Below are 12,444 nucleotides of genomic sequence, written 5' to 3'. Positions count from 1 at the left end.
TCTTATTTGACAGACAACTATTACAGGTTTACCATGTTCAGTTGTTTTCTCCTTGTCACAGGTTGAGTCACAAACCGTACCTCTCCATAACAAAGGCTCACCCTCTTAAGCCTCACCTTACCATACGAATAAAAAGTGTGCTATACTTGGCCCTTCCCCCCCTCTCCAACCATTATATAAACGGAGTGGTAGCTCCTGCAATCTCTCATTTACTTGATACAGCTGTCGTGGCTGTGACGGTTCCACCTGAAGACGGAAGCTTGTGTTGCCTCCGAAACGTCGTGATTTTTATTTTATTTTACTTTTATTAATTTTAATGTTTTACCTACCTGACTTTACCGAAAACACCTAAGAATATGAATCCTTGCAGTCACGAAAGCTTCAAATCTAAAATTAAACATCGTTTTCCTGTGTGTGGGGGTGGTGGTATAGTGGTTATGGGGAGAGGTACTGTCGTGGTTAACACGCTGGACTATGAACCTGGCGACCTGAGTTTGATTCCCGCTCTCGGGTAATAACAGTGGCAAATATTTGAACCGGTCCTGGGCCTCCCCTAGGCCGACTCAGCCCCCAGTTAGTCCCTAGTGCGATGTGTAAACATAGGGATACAAAGGCGGCCGGGTGTGGTGCTGGCCACTCACCCCCACGTGTGCCGTGCCCACCTTCATAGGTGCTCGCTAACAGCATGTGCTCCGAATGCCTGTTAAGGCTATATGGGGCATCATTGTTTTTTTTTATGGTGGTTAGCACATTGCGCTACGAATCCAACAACAGGCAATTGACGATGGGCCCACCGATGTAACTCATGCATTTTCACTATTCGGTGTAGTCATGATTTGATTCAATAATTAAGTTTATATTTTACATTGTGGCGAATATAGCACATCTAGTGGCTGCAGGGGTCATGTGAACCAATTACATAGAACGCATACGACCAAACATAATCGATTTCCAAGTGCATGATTCGATGCATTAATTTTGTTTATATGAATCTTCTTGAAATAAATTAATTGATGCAACGGTATATACCTATTTCGCAACTTGAGTTTGAGTGGGGTTAGAACCTGCCCTGGTGCCTCCCGTAGGTCAACATTGCCCTATATGAACAACTGGCCAGGTGAGTAAACATTAGCCCTGGGCAGAGAAGAGTTAGCCAGCTTTGGTATTGGCCACACCATCTCTTTATGCATCACGCAGTCCTTAAAAGGTCCTTAATGGATTGATGGCACTTGGCCCCAATCGTCTAATAGGCTATTTCGGGGGATTCTTTTTTTGAAATGCTTTGTTTATGTGTGCGCTACATGGTGGGAGGGACGTGTCACCGTGCAAGTGTTTTTATTCTGGCCCACCGTTGAACGTTGTTGCCGATTCGGGCCATCTCTCTGCATCACAGTTAATGTCAGAAGACTAGAATTGACTCAAGTAAATAAAAATGACTCCTTGCACGCATACAACCACACACAGCAGTTACGGAAAGGAGGTGCATTGTCTGATTATTCATTTTCTACACAGTGCGGTGTGATTGATAATTGATGTATGTGACGGAAGCATTGATTGACTTGTGGGAATAAATATATTGTATTTTTTTTATAACACTTTGGATGCGATGATTTATTTACACAAAGTTTCAAACCATCCAAAGCTTCCTTTCAATCAGTAGTCAGTCATGCACAATACCAGGCACTGTGTATGCACTGTCCATTATCGCCGATGTTTATTTAATCTCTTCACACTCACTCATCCACGTGTTTACTTGGTCCCAGACATCTGTGGATTAACAAGCAGTTACTGTATAGATAATGTAATGTGTGTGCGTGTATAATGTAGTATATTGTTGTGCCTGGCTGAAAGTCAATTTGCTTTGCACTGATCTGTTCGATTAGTGAATGCTCATTTTGCACACCAGGAGCAATGTTGATATCGATGCATAATTGGCGTGTGCACAGACGTAATGTGAGCAAATGTGTTTTATGGTTCACAAATGCCAGTCTTGGGAAAACAACCCCAGAATAGGAAAGCAAGGAAGGATATATCGTGTCACCTTTCAACAGTTGCGACTTTTGAATCTGTTTTGATGCTTATTGGCCAAGTCTTGCTCGCACACACAGAGGGAGAGTGCTCAACAACACATCTGTTTGCCTTTACCTCCCAGTTCAAGAAAATACCAATCTCGTTACTCACTTGGTGCCCAGTTACCCCTATAGGAGGCCCGCCATGGGTATTGTCCAACTGGAGGCAAATGGCAAGTGCTCCGATGGCACTCGGTTTGATGGTGAAGCAGTGTTAAAACCCAACTCCCACGACCGTTGTAGCAAGCTCCAGACCACTGTGCATTAAATATTTTACACCTACGGACACGCGTAGGTGGGGTAAATAGAGATGTAGGTAGTAGCTTGGCAGTGTTGGGGGGGGAGGGTGTTTTGTTGTCTTGGAACCTGGACTCTTGGGGCCCTGCTGGGGGGCATGGATCCACGCGTAATACTGCCATCGTGTGTGGCATTTGTATGTATGTGGAACTTCTTTCGCACCGTACGTAGTCAACTGTGCTAATCGGACGTGAGCCAGGACAACACACATAACGTGTGTTTTCCCTTCTTGGCTTCAGTTCCAAAGTTTCACGCTGGCTTTGGTATGCAAATACTACAGTACTCCCGTGTTTGTTTGAATGTGATATGGCAGTCCAGTGAAAACGATTTAAATAACCCCTTCAACTCCTAATTGTGGCATCTCACTGTTACAACTATTCTTTATCAACCCCTATTTTAAGAAAACCACTGAAGATGCAGTTCGGAGTGTTTTGATATTCATTTTCTTACCGTTGTTACGTGAAGACATTTTCCAATAAAAGTGTAAGCATAGATCACCCAGGCGCTCAAGAACCGTGCGCTCTCACTTGCAGTAAAAATCACGACAGTATTTGTCATTTTAGTGAGTGATGGGTAAACCAATGCCCGCATAAAAAAACACATAGTAAAAATGTAGTTTCGTGCTTTATTCAGTCAAGCCTTACTTAAAGGGCTGGTTCTGCACAGATGTGCTGAGAAAACAGCACTCTTAACCGAGTCTCCGACAGTGCGGTTGCTAAATTAAACACCCACTAAGCATTTTGTGAAACACTGTCGATCACTTCTATCGTACAGTTGCATGGCATGAACGACAGCCACAAATAATAGAGAGCACATACATGCCAGTAGATACGTAAACCTATGCACGTAACATTGAGCCCAGTTTAAAGCGCTCGAGGTAGACGCCCACGTTACATGGTGATTTATACAGAAGAGTCAATGGCGTTCATGAAGTGATCACAAGGGGACCTGATGAGTTGCTATTGCGATGTGATTATGAAGGTGTCAACTCGCAGCCACGGTTTCTGTCCAATGGAGAAACCAGTAAGAAATCCACCAATGCAACTGATTAGTCGTCGCCAAATTGAACGGTTCAAGTGTTTGTTTAACACGTAGGCTTTCGCGACCAATATCATCCATTATATAGGCGAAACGTCGTACTCAAATTGTAAATGTGGATTTTCTCTCCAACACACCGCTGTACTAGTAACGAATTGGCATGTTCTGTTTAAGTGACAAATCTTACTAATTGGCTGGGTCGGCTGGTGGCGGATTTAACGACTAATTTATATTTACGCGATCTAACTCAAAACACCTATATCATGAGTTCAAATGTTTGCTGTCCTGTCACTGTTTATCATTTCATTGTGGGTATTTGACAGTTCAATCAATAGCAGAAGCTGTGAAGTCATGCCCGAGTGCTAACACAATTCTAACCCCCATGACTGCACTAGTCTTGCAATCATGCCGATCAGACACCCGCAGAGTGAACTGGAAGCCATGAACAATCTCATCACCAGTGACTGCCCAGTGTTTCAACCGAAGCAATACTCTGCACCCCACTTACACAGAGGGACTCACTCCTCTTTGTGTCGATCACCATACTTGTTAATGTCCCCTGCTGCGAATGTTGTATATATTGTGAGTGTATTCTGAATGGTGATTTATGGGTACCAGAGAGCGATTGCATTTTACTTCTGCAATATGATCGCAGCCACTTTTGGTTTGAGTTTTGGCCATCTACACCCGTGGAAATTTGTATCCAAAGTTTTTTTGGGCCTCTTCTGGGCCAGTGTAATTTACAATAAAATAATCGTCTGGGCTCAGGAGACAAAGGTGGTCAGCCTCTGTCTGATGTTGGCCTCCATCAGCCTATTTGCGTGTCCTACTTGCCTAGGTAGGTGCTTGTTAACAGCACGTGGCCCTGAAATACAGGCACTGCAGACTAAACGGGGCATCTTTGGCGTTTACTGCAGGATAACGCCTCTGATCCATAGTCCTATTACTCGCAATTTCTATTATCTGCAGCAGCTGTAGGGTTCCCGAACATTTTGATAATCCATCACCCTACTTTATATTATCTGCGAGTTATCCGCAAAGTTTTACCCCGCAGGTAAGAGGAGTAAAATCACAAATAACCCCGCGGATTATAGGATCCGTGATATTGATCCTCCATATCGCCGAGGATAAGAGTTCTTATATATGTGCATATGTCATCGTATGATTATAGTTTTGACAATTCTGCAGTAACATCATTCCAAGACCCGTGCAGGTGTAGTAGACACGGGGATGAAATGAGCTACTACATACCAATCACACGGGCCTGTGTAAAGAACACATTAGGAACTACAAATACATAAATGATGTTTTTGTAAAATGTTTTAATTTCTACAATCCCATGATTATAGAATTGACAGTCCAGCGCTCAATCATTACAAACAAATGCAGTTCAGCATCACTTGTTACATAACCTGCTTGCTGTGCTTCTTATAACTGACGCTATGAGTGTTACCACCTGTAATCGTAGTTTTCATATGGATGTAACTTGACTGTTTCTACCTAGAGTTGGTTGTTGACTGTTGGATAATAATGTCATTCAGTTCAATGATCTCGGGTCTCTTCCCAAGAGCACTGGCTTTCCCATTCATGATCGCGGTCTCCCTTTATAAGAATGTATACATTTAACCACGTTTGTGGCTTTTTCAAATTTTATTTTTACGAATACTTTTCACAATCATGCCTAAATGTCACGTTTTAACCGAAGAAGTAATCTTCAATAAAAAGTACATTTATAACGTAAACATGTTTTTATACTGTAGGTACATTTTTAAGTTATAGAACCAAAACTTTGAAGAAAAAAACCCACCAATAAATTCATTATCACATGCTATAGGTACGGGCTGGGGCAAAACTACAGGTGAAAACAATAACAAACTTGTTTTTGGGAGTCTTTTGATGTTTACTTTTGGCTTGGAGTTGACTTTCAGCCCCGAGTGCTTTCATGTTAGCGAAACTGCACAGGGACGATCTTGATTTGAAGCTTTCGTGACTGCAGGAATCCATACTCTTTGGTTCTTTCGGTAAAGTCACGTAGGTAGAAAATAAAATATATCACGACGTTTTGGATGCAGTCTGCATCAGCAGCAGACCATGCTTTCCCACCTGATGACGGACGCTTGTGTTGCGCCCGAAACGTAGTGATCTATTTTATTTGATACCTACGTGACTTTACCGAAAGAACCGAAGAGTATGCACAGGGACGCTTTAAAAAAATGTCACCACAAACAACACGGCCGTGTCACTTGCACTGCCCCTAAGAACAGAACGACCTTATCTTCTTGGTTCTTTCGGTAAAGTCACGTAGAATGGAAATAATAAAATAATAATAAAACATAAAAAATAACAGCGTCTGAAGACACTGTCTCCCCGACAGACCTGGTCTTCACCTGAGGAGGGCTGCTTGCGTTGTGGCCGAAACGTCGTGAGAATTATTTTATGTTTTATTTTGATTATTTTATTACTTCCCTTCTACGTGACTTTACCGAAAGAACCAAGAAGATGTATCCCTGCAGTCACGAAAGCTTTAAATAGAACGGCCTTAGTTCACCCAATTTGACCTCGCACTTTATGATTAGGTCCCAGTTTTTCCTGTGATCATTCATACTGATTATAGATACCACGATCTACATATACAGTTGTTGTAACACACTTGGCAATACACAACTGCAATATTAGCTGTTGAAATTACAGATTCATCCATCGACAATTGCTTTAATTAATTTCAATAAAGAAAAATTGGGCTTACACTTGGTGAATTTGACATTTACTTCTTGCAATTCAACAAATGTGCGACTTGATTTTATAATTGATTTAGAATCTTTATTTATCACAATCAGAATCTTAATTTTGACTGGAGGATTCCGACGAGCTGTGGAGCTCTTTTTCACAGATGTTCAGTATCAATGTACGGGTCACTATTGGCTGGGACACTTGATTAAGAATCGATATTAATTAATCGATGCATCGTTACACCCATAATAATCTCCATTGGTTAACTTGTAGTTCATAATCAACGTTTTTGGGTTTAGATTGCGTTATTTATAAATGTGTCGTAACACTCCACCACCCGACACGGCCAATCAGTACAAAAGTGTCACGTTGACAAAAGACAAATAGTTCACTGCTTTAGCCCACCGGTATGTTGAACTGATTGGCCGTGTCGGGTGGTGGAGGGTTACGACACATTTATAAATAACGCGATCTAAACCCAATAAACGTTGATTATGAATAATATTGGTCGCGAAAGCCTGCTACGGGTTCAACTAACTTGTAGTTCTTGTGAATGGGATGCATGACAGTTGGTAAAATACGCTTCACGAATGGATAATCTTCAATTGAGAAAGTAAAAAAATACATATTCTTAGGTGTGTTCGGTAAAGTCACGTAGGTAAAACATAAAAATTTATAAAAGTAAAATTAAATAAAAATCACGACGTTTCGGATAAATTTTAATGTTTTACCTACGTGACTTTACCGAAAACACCTAAGAATATGAATCCTTGCAGTCACGAAAGCTTCAAATCTAGAATTAAAAAAATACACTTTGACTCCTGTTTTATTCAGTGTTTAACAATGCAGTAGTTAAATAATAACAGTGCACAGCCCTGAGTAATTCCTTTGTTGGATGAAGGACTTACCACACCGTGTCATCATTCATGAGGGTTCTTTTAACCCTACTTCATGTTTATCAGTGCAAGATGATGAAAGGGGTGGCCACTTTATGTTATCCATGGACAGGAATCAAACTCAGGTCGCCAGGTTAAAAAGCGCATGGCCCTATCGACTGCGCCACCACTCCCCCCCCGCACCCCCGCAATTTATGACAAACGAAATAACAGCCTCTAGGATATTCTTTGGTTCTTTTGGTAAAGTGCTGACGTCAGCAGTTCTCCTGCTGTGTTTGTCTCACCTGATGACGGTTGCTTGTGTTGCGATCGAAACGTCGTGATCTATCAATTTTCTACCTACGTGACTTTACCGAAAGAACCAAAGAGTATGGATTCCTGCAGTCGCGAAAGCTTCAAATCAACATTAGCCTCTAGGATGCTTACAATAAAGGTTTCTTAAAGTCCAGAAAATCTTGTAACGTAAAATTCAGCTTCATATGTGTTAATCTCGTGGGATTGATCCAGCGTCACGTTGCATTTCCCTATCAATACATTTACACCGCGAGTAGGAAGTGACACGGTTGAATAGTTTGCATCGGGGCATGTGATGCCCATTGGCTGCGTAGATGATAGCCAAACGGGTTATGCTGAAAGCTTAGGATCACTGAATTGTGAACGACACGGATATGCTGTACTGTAGAATATTTTTTGCACTCAAATTATTTGTGAGCTGGCTTTTGACTTACTCAAACAAGTATATACGTATATACCTTTATAGCGGAATGCGATAAAAAAGTAGAAAATGCCTTTCGCAAATTTATACTCCTAATATAGATGTACGGAATCCGTTGCCGGCCACTCCTATATGCAAACACACCTTGAACCTTGTTCACTTACACTTTTAAAATGGTCGTTGCCACATATGTACTACAGTACTTAATGCTTAATGATTGATGCCTTAAAATGCCTTCCACAAACGCCCAATATTTGTTTAGGAGGGTGGAAACTGGTCACATAAGACAGAGTGCATTTAAGAAATCTAACACTAAATCTCAGGGCTTGGAGTGGCAGTAATGGTTTCAGTAACCCATCTTGTCCATAAGTGTACTTTCCAATGTCCGATGTGCTATGAGTTAGAATAAAAATAATTAGCGATGACTTACATGTTACGTGGCCCACAACTCACAATGCATTGGACAACAAATGTATGTTTTAGAAATAAGATGTTCTATCATTTGGCTTGGATAAAAAAAAATTACATTCAAAAGCAAATCCATATATTTAGTTTTAAGACGTCTAATAGTCCACGTGAGCAATGAACAGCATGTCTACCGTGCCACAGTGAAACACACGTAACGTTTACCGACAGTACTGTCATACACAAGCTTCTTTTGTAGCGTTCACTTGCAACGGCATAACGTGAATGATGGAGGTGGCGTGTGGGCGTCCCTGCTTTTCGTGTCGGCATTATCTCCACCTCCGATTAGCACGGTTGGCTATGTACGGTGCTAAAGAAGTCCAGCGTACACGCAATACAGCTCAGTGTTAGTAGCACTGTCGGGGGGTTCGAGGGGGTATGGTGGAGCAGCCCACCAAATAATCGCACCCACAAATCCCTTGCCATTAAGCTTAGGCCCCATTGTTTGGGTTGCAAGTGCGCACAGGAAGGTTTGGGGGGTGGTGGAGCTTGCTGGGGGAGTTACTTTGGTTCATTTTATTTCTTCCACTTCTGGTCACGTTTAGTCAGTTGTCTGGCTATGTTACAAGGGAGATCCGTGGTTTGGTGTTTGAGCACAGCGACAACAAAGCAAAGACAAAAAAAAAGGTAAATATGGCAGAGAACTAGTACAGGGTCCTTAAGGAAAATTGCACAACATTTACACATAACAGTGATGTGCCGTGTCACACAGGCGCCAGTTAATTGTCAAAGGGGTGACTCCCGTTCAAAACTGCAGGCCTGGGCTTCCAGATGGAATCCAATACTGCTGGGCGACCACAGCAGCAGAGGGGAAACTGCTGAGTCATCGTCTAATCGCACTTGGTCTGACTTTTGGCACAATGGATTGTTTTTAGCCTCTGCTCCAATCAACTGGTAAGTTGATTTGTAAATCTATTCGTGGTTGAAAAGCGCTGCACAGAAGCCATGGTCTCCAAGGAAAGTTCCAACGTGAGCTCGACACGGCTTTGCGTGCGTCAACCGTGTCCCCAAGTTCCGTCAAAGAGGGCTAAGTAGGAGAATGCACCTGGATCAAACTCAGAAACAATCGTGATGTTATGGTGACCCTTTGACCTTGCTTCACTCAAACACTAAATCGTGTTGGGGTATGCATGACATGTATTTTTTAATCCACACAAAGTGCTGTTTTAGAATGCATTGTGACCAAACATAACCTACCCCTCGTGAAAAATGATTGTGGTTCAGTGAGGCACATGCTGCAGGAAGTCTAAGCTTTGATTTAAGTGCTAAGCTGTAAAATATAACTGAATTAACAACTAATAGCCGTTCAGTAAAACATCCACATATTAGCACAGGCTGCATTAGCACGTGGTTAGGCGGAGGTGCAGACGTGCGTGTTGAGACCCTTACGCTCGTGCTGTGTTCACTTCATATTGTGCAGTTTATGTGCATTGGAACCTTGGGTTTTTCCTCCCTTACCACAACTCTTTGACTCATGCACCAAGCCTGGAAGATGCCATTCCATTTGCTCAGACTGCATGGAACTTGGAAATGCGGTTCAAGTAATAGGTCAAGTCTAGTCCCCCAGCGCCCTTGCTGACGCAATACCCACTAGATTAAGTTTCAAACGGTGGCGATTAAGCGTGCAAAAAAAATCGGTGTGATTGTGAGCAGCCTTCGATTATTCATCCGTGAACCTGCCCAATGATTGTATCTCAGTGAAAGCCAGTACAGCAAGTAGGCTGTTGTGTAAAACATTTTCATTATTGAATGATTACAATGTTCAAATGCAGTAGTTGTGTGCAGTGGCCAAAATGGGAATTTTAAAGTGCCGTTACAAAATCTCGTTCGTCCAGCAGTCCATGTTCACTGCCGTTTCCCATTTACGGAAACGTCGTGGTATTGGCGTTCTGAAAAATACCGGTAGACGCGTTGGCCTTCTGAAAAGTGCCTGTACATAACCATCATATACCGGCACATTTAATCCACCGTTTGTGTGCGTACATTATTTTTCTGATTCTTCCACGTGTTCGTCCCACTCATGTGAGAACCGCTGTCCTTGCCAGTCTTCTCCATGCTGCCCTGTCCTGTGACATCTCTCTTTCCGTTCCTCGGGCCACCATGTGCGATCGCACCACATCGCCCCACCTCCTCTTCTTCTGCCATCCTCTTGATCTCTTTCCTTCCACTTGCGTCACTTGCACCTTCTGACCCACATCATTTCCCTGTTGTCTCTCCACATGACCGAACCACACCAGGCTTTTCTCTCTCTTCTTCTCTCTGATTTCTACCACCTTGAGTCTTCCTCTCACTTCTTTATTTCTCACCCTGTCCTCCCTTGTTAAATCCAACATCCACCGCAACATCCTCATCTCTGTGACTGCCGTAGTTTTGTCCTCCCTCTTTCTTGTGCCCCAGCACTCGGCCCCATACAACAGCACCGGCCTCACCACCGTCTTGTACTATACACTACACTATACACTACACTATACACTACACTATACACTACACTACACACTACACTATACACTACACTATACACTACACTATAATCTACACACTACACTATACACTACACTATACACTACTATACACTACACTATACACTACACTATACACTACTATACACTACACTATACACTACACTACACACTACACTATACACTACACTATACACTACACTATACACTACACTATAAACTACACACTACACTATACACTACACTATACACTACACACTTTTCCCTTCAACCGAACTGGGACCCTCTTATCGCACATCACATCCTTCATCTTTCGCCATTTCATCTATCCAGCCCTTGTTCTGGTTCTCATCTCTCCTTCGAGTGATCCATCAATAAACATCGTTGCACCCAGATACTTAAAATCGTTCTTCTTCATTAACTGGCCACTTACAATTTGAAATCCTCCTGCATTATTTCCACTGAAATTTTCCACTATGAACTCCGTCTTTGTCCGACTGATCCTCAACCCAATCTCTTCAATGTTTTGTGTGCGTACATTATGACATTTTAATATTATTGGAATAAATATTTACACAGTGCCACGGATTGAGAAATCCTGCTTCTTTGTTTAAACTTAACTCAACACCAGGATCCATAGGGACAGTGCTTTGTCTTGGGTGTGTCTGTTACTCAGTCTACTCTTAGGCAACTATTCTCATGTTTATTTAAAAACTTGTCATAAAAACGTTAAAAAAAATTAAATTCTCATCAAGCCCCATGGTGTTAAGTGCAGTTTCCAAGTCTGCTTGACGTTGTCTCCCTGGGCCTCTATTTATGTACTATGACGAAGAGCCATTGCTTGAAACGTCGCCTGTTAGATATTTTTTTTTCTTTAAGGCCACAGTGTTTTTGCCAAATGTATTGAGTACCTTTTTATTCAACTACTCCACTGATCTAAATTAGGCGAATTTAGAGTGGCTTCATTCAATAAACACAATCATAGGCCACTTTATTTACATCTATGTATCAAATTGTATATATAGGCCTGCTTTCCATATATTGATTTATATATATTTTTTATGAATTTGTAAAATGTTACACACGCTATGTAACATGTTTTTTGTTGCTGGGTAGTAAGTGTTATTTTCTAATTACTTATGCCTCAAAAGTATAGAAAATGGCTTTTATTCCCCACAAACTTTGCTTTTGTGACCAGGACTTTATGTGTAGGAATGACACAAATGCACACGTTTTCTCATTGAAAATAGGTAAATAAAAATATATCACCGTCCTGGTCACAAAAGCAAAGTTTGTGGGGAATAATAGTCATTTTCTGTACTTTGAGGCATAAGCAATTGGAAAATAACACTTACTACCCAGGAACAAAAAAATACATATTTTTTTGTTACACAATTATCAGCAGCAAGAACATTTCGGAAGTCGTGTGCTTTATTTAAAGATTAAGGAACTATGCAGTGTTATTTTTTCCCCTTCATACAGTACGGTGGTTTGGCAGGAAATTGTCTAGACTTACCCGCCACAAACGTACCTTAGAAGGACATTTTGGTTTTGTTAATAGGCAAAAGATACCCACTGCTCGTATTTTACACAATGTATAAATGTTCAAAAGAGCCCACATCAAAAGCTGTATAAAAATTGGCACTAATCATGAGTCAAACGTTAGCCTTTCAACATGGAATATATAAGTATAAATATATTTGTGGAAGTAAACATAATTTAAATATTAGATACGGATTTAAACTTAAAGGATGAGTAATCAAAGGTCATATAAC

General features: G+C 41.5%; 1 protein-coding gene across 6 annotated transcripts in view; it reads left to right on the top strand.

Annotated features, from left to right (window-relative positions):
- Positions 1 to 12,444, top strand: part of LOC133345378 (aryl hydrocarbon receptor-like) — an 88,962-nt gene that overhangs the window by 28,607 nt on the left and 47,911 nt on the right. The gene's annotated exons all lie outside the window — the stretch shown is intronic.

The sequence above is a fragment of the Lethenteron reissneri genome, chromosome 21 (assembly GCF_015708825.2).
Source record: "Lethenteron reissneri isolate LAM-NWPU_2019-01 chromosome 21, ASM1570882v1, whole genome shotgun sequence".
NCBI lineage: Eukaryota > Metazoa > Chordata > Hyperoartia > Petromyzontiformes > Petromyzontidae > Lethenteron > Lethenteron reissneri.
The sequence above is the reverse complement of the archived record's forward strand: the minus strand, read 5'-3'. Positions and strand labels throughout refer to the sequence as shown.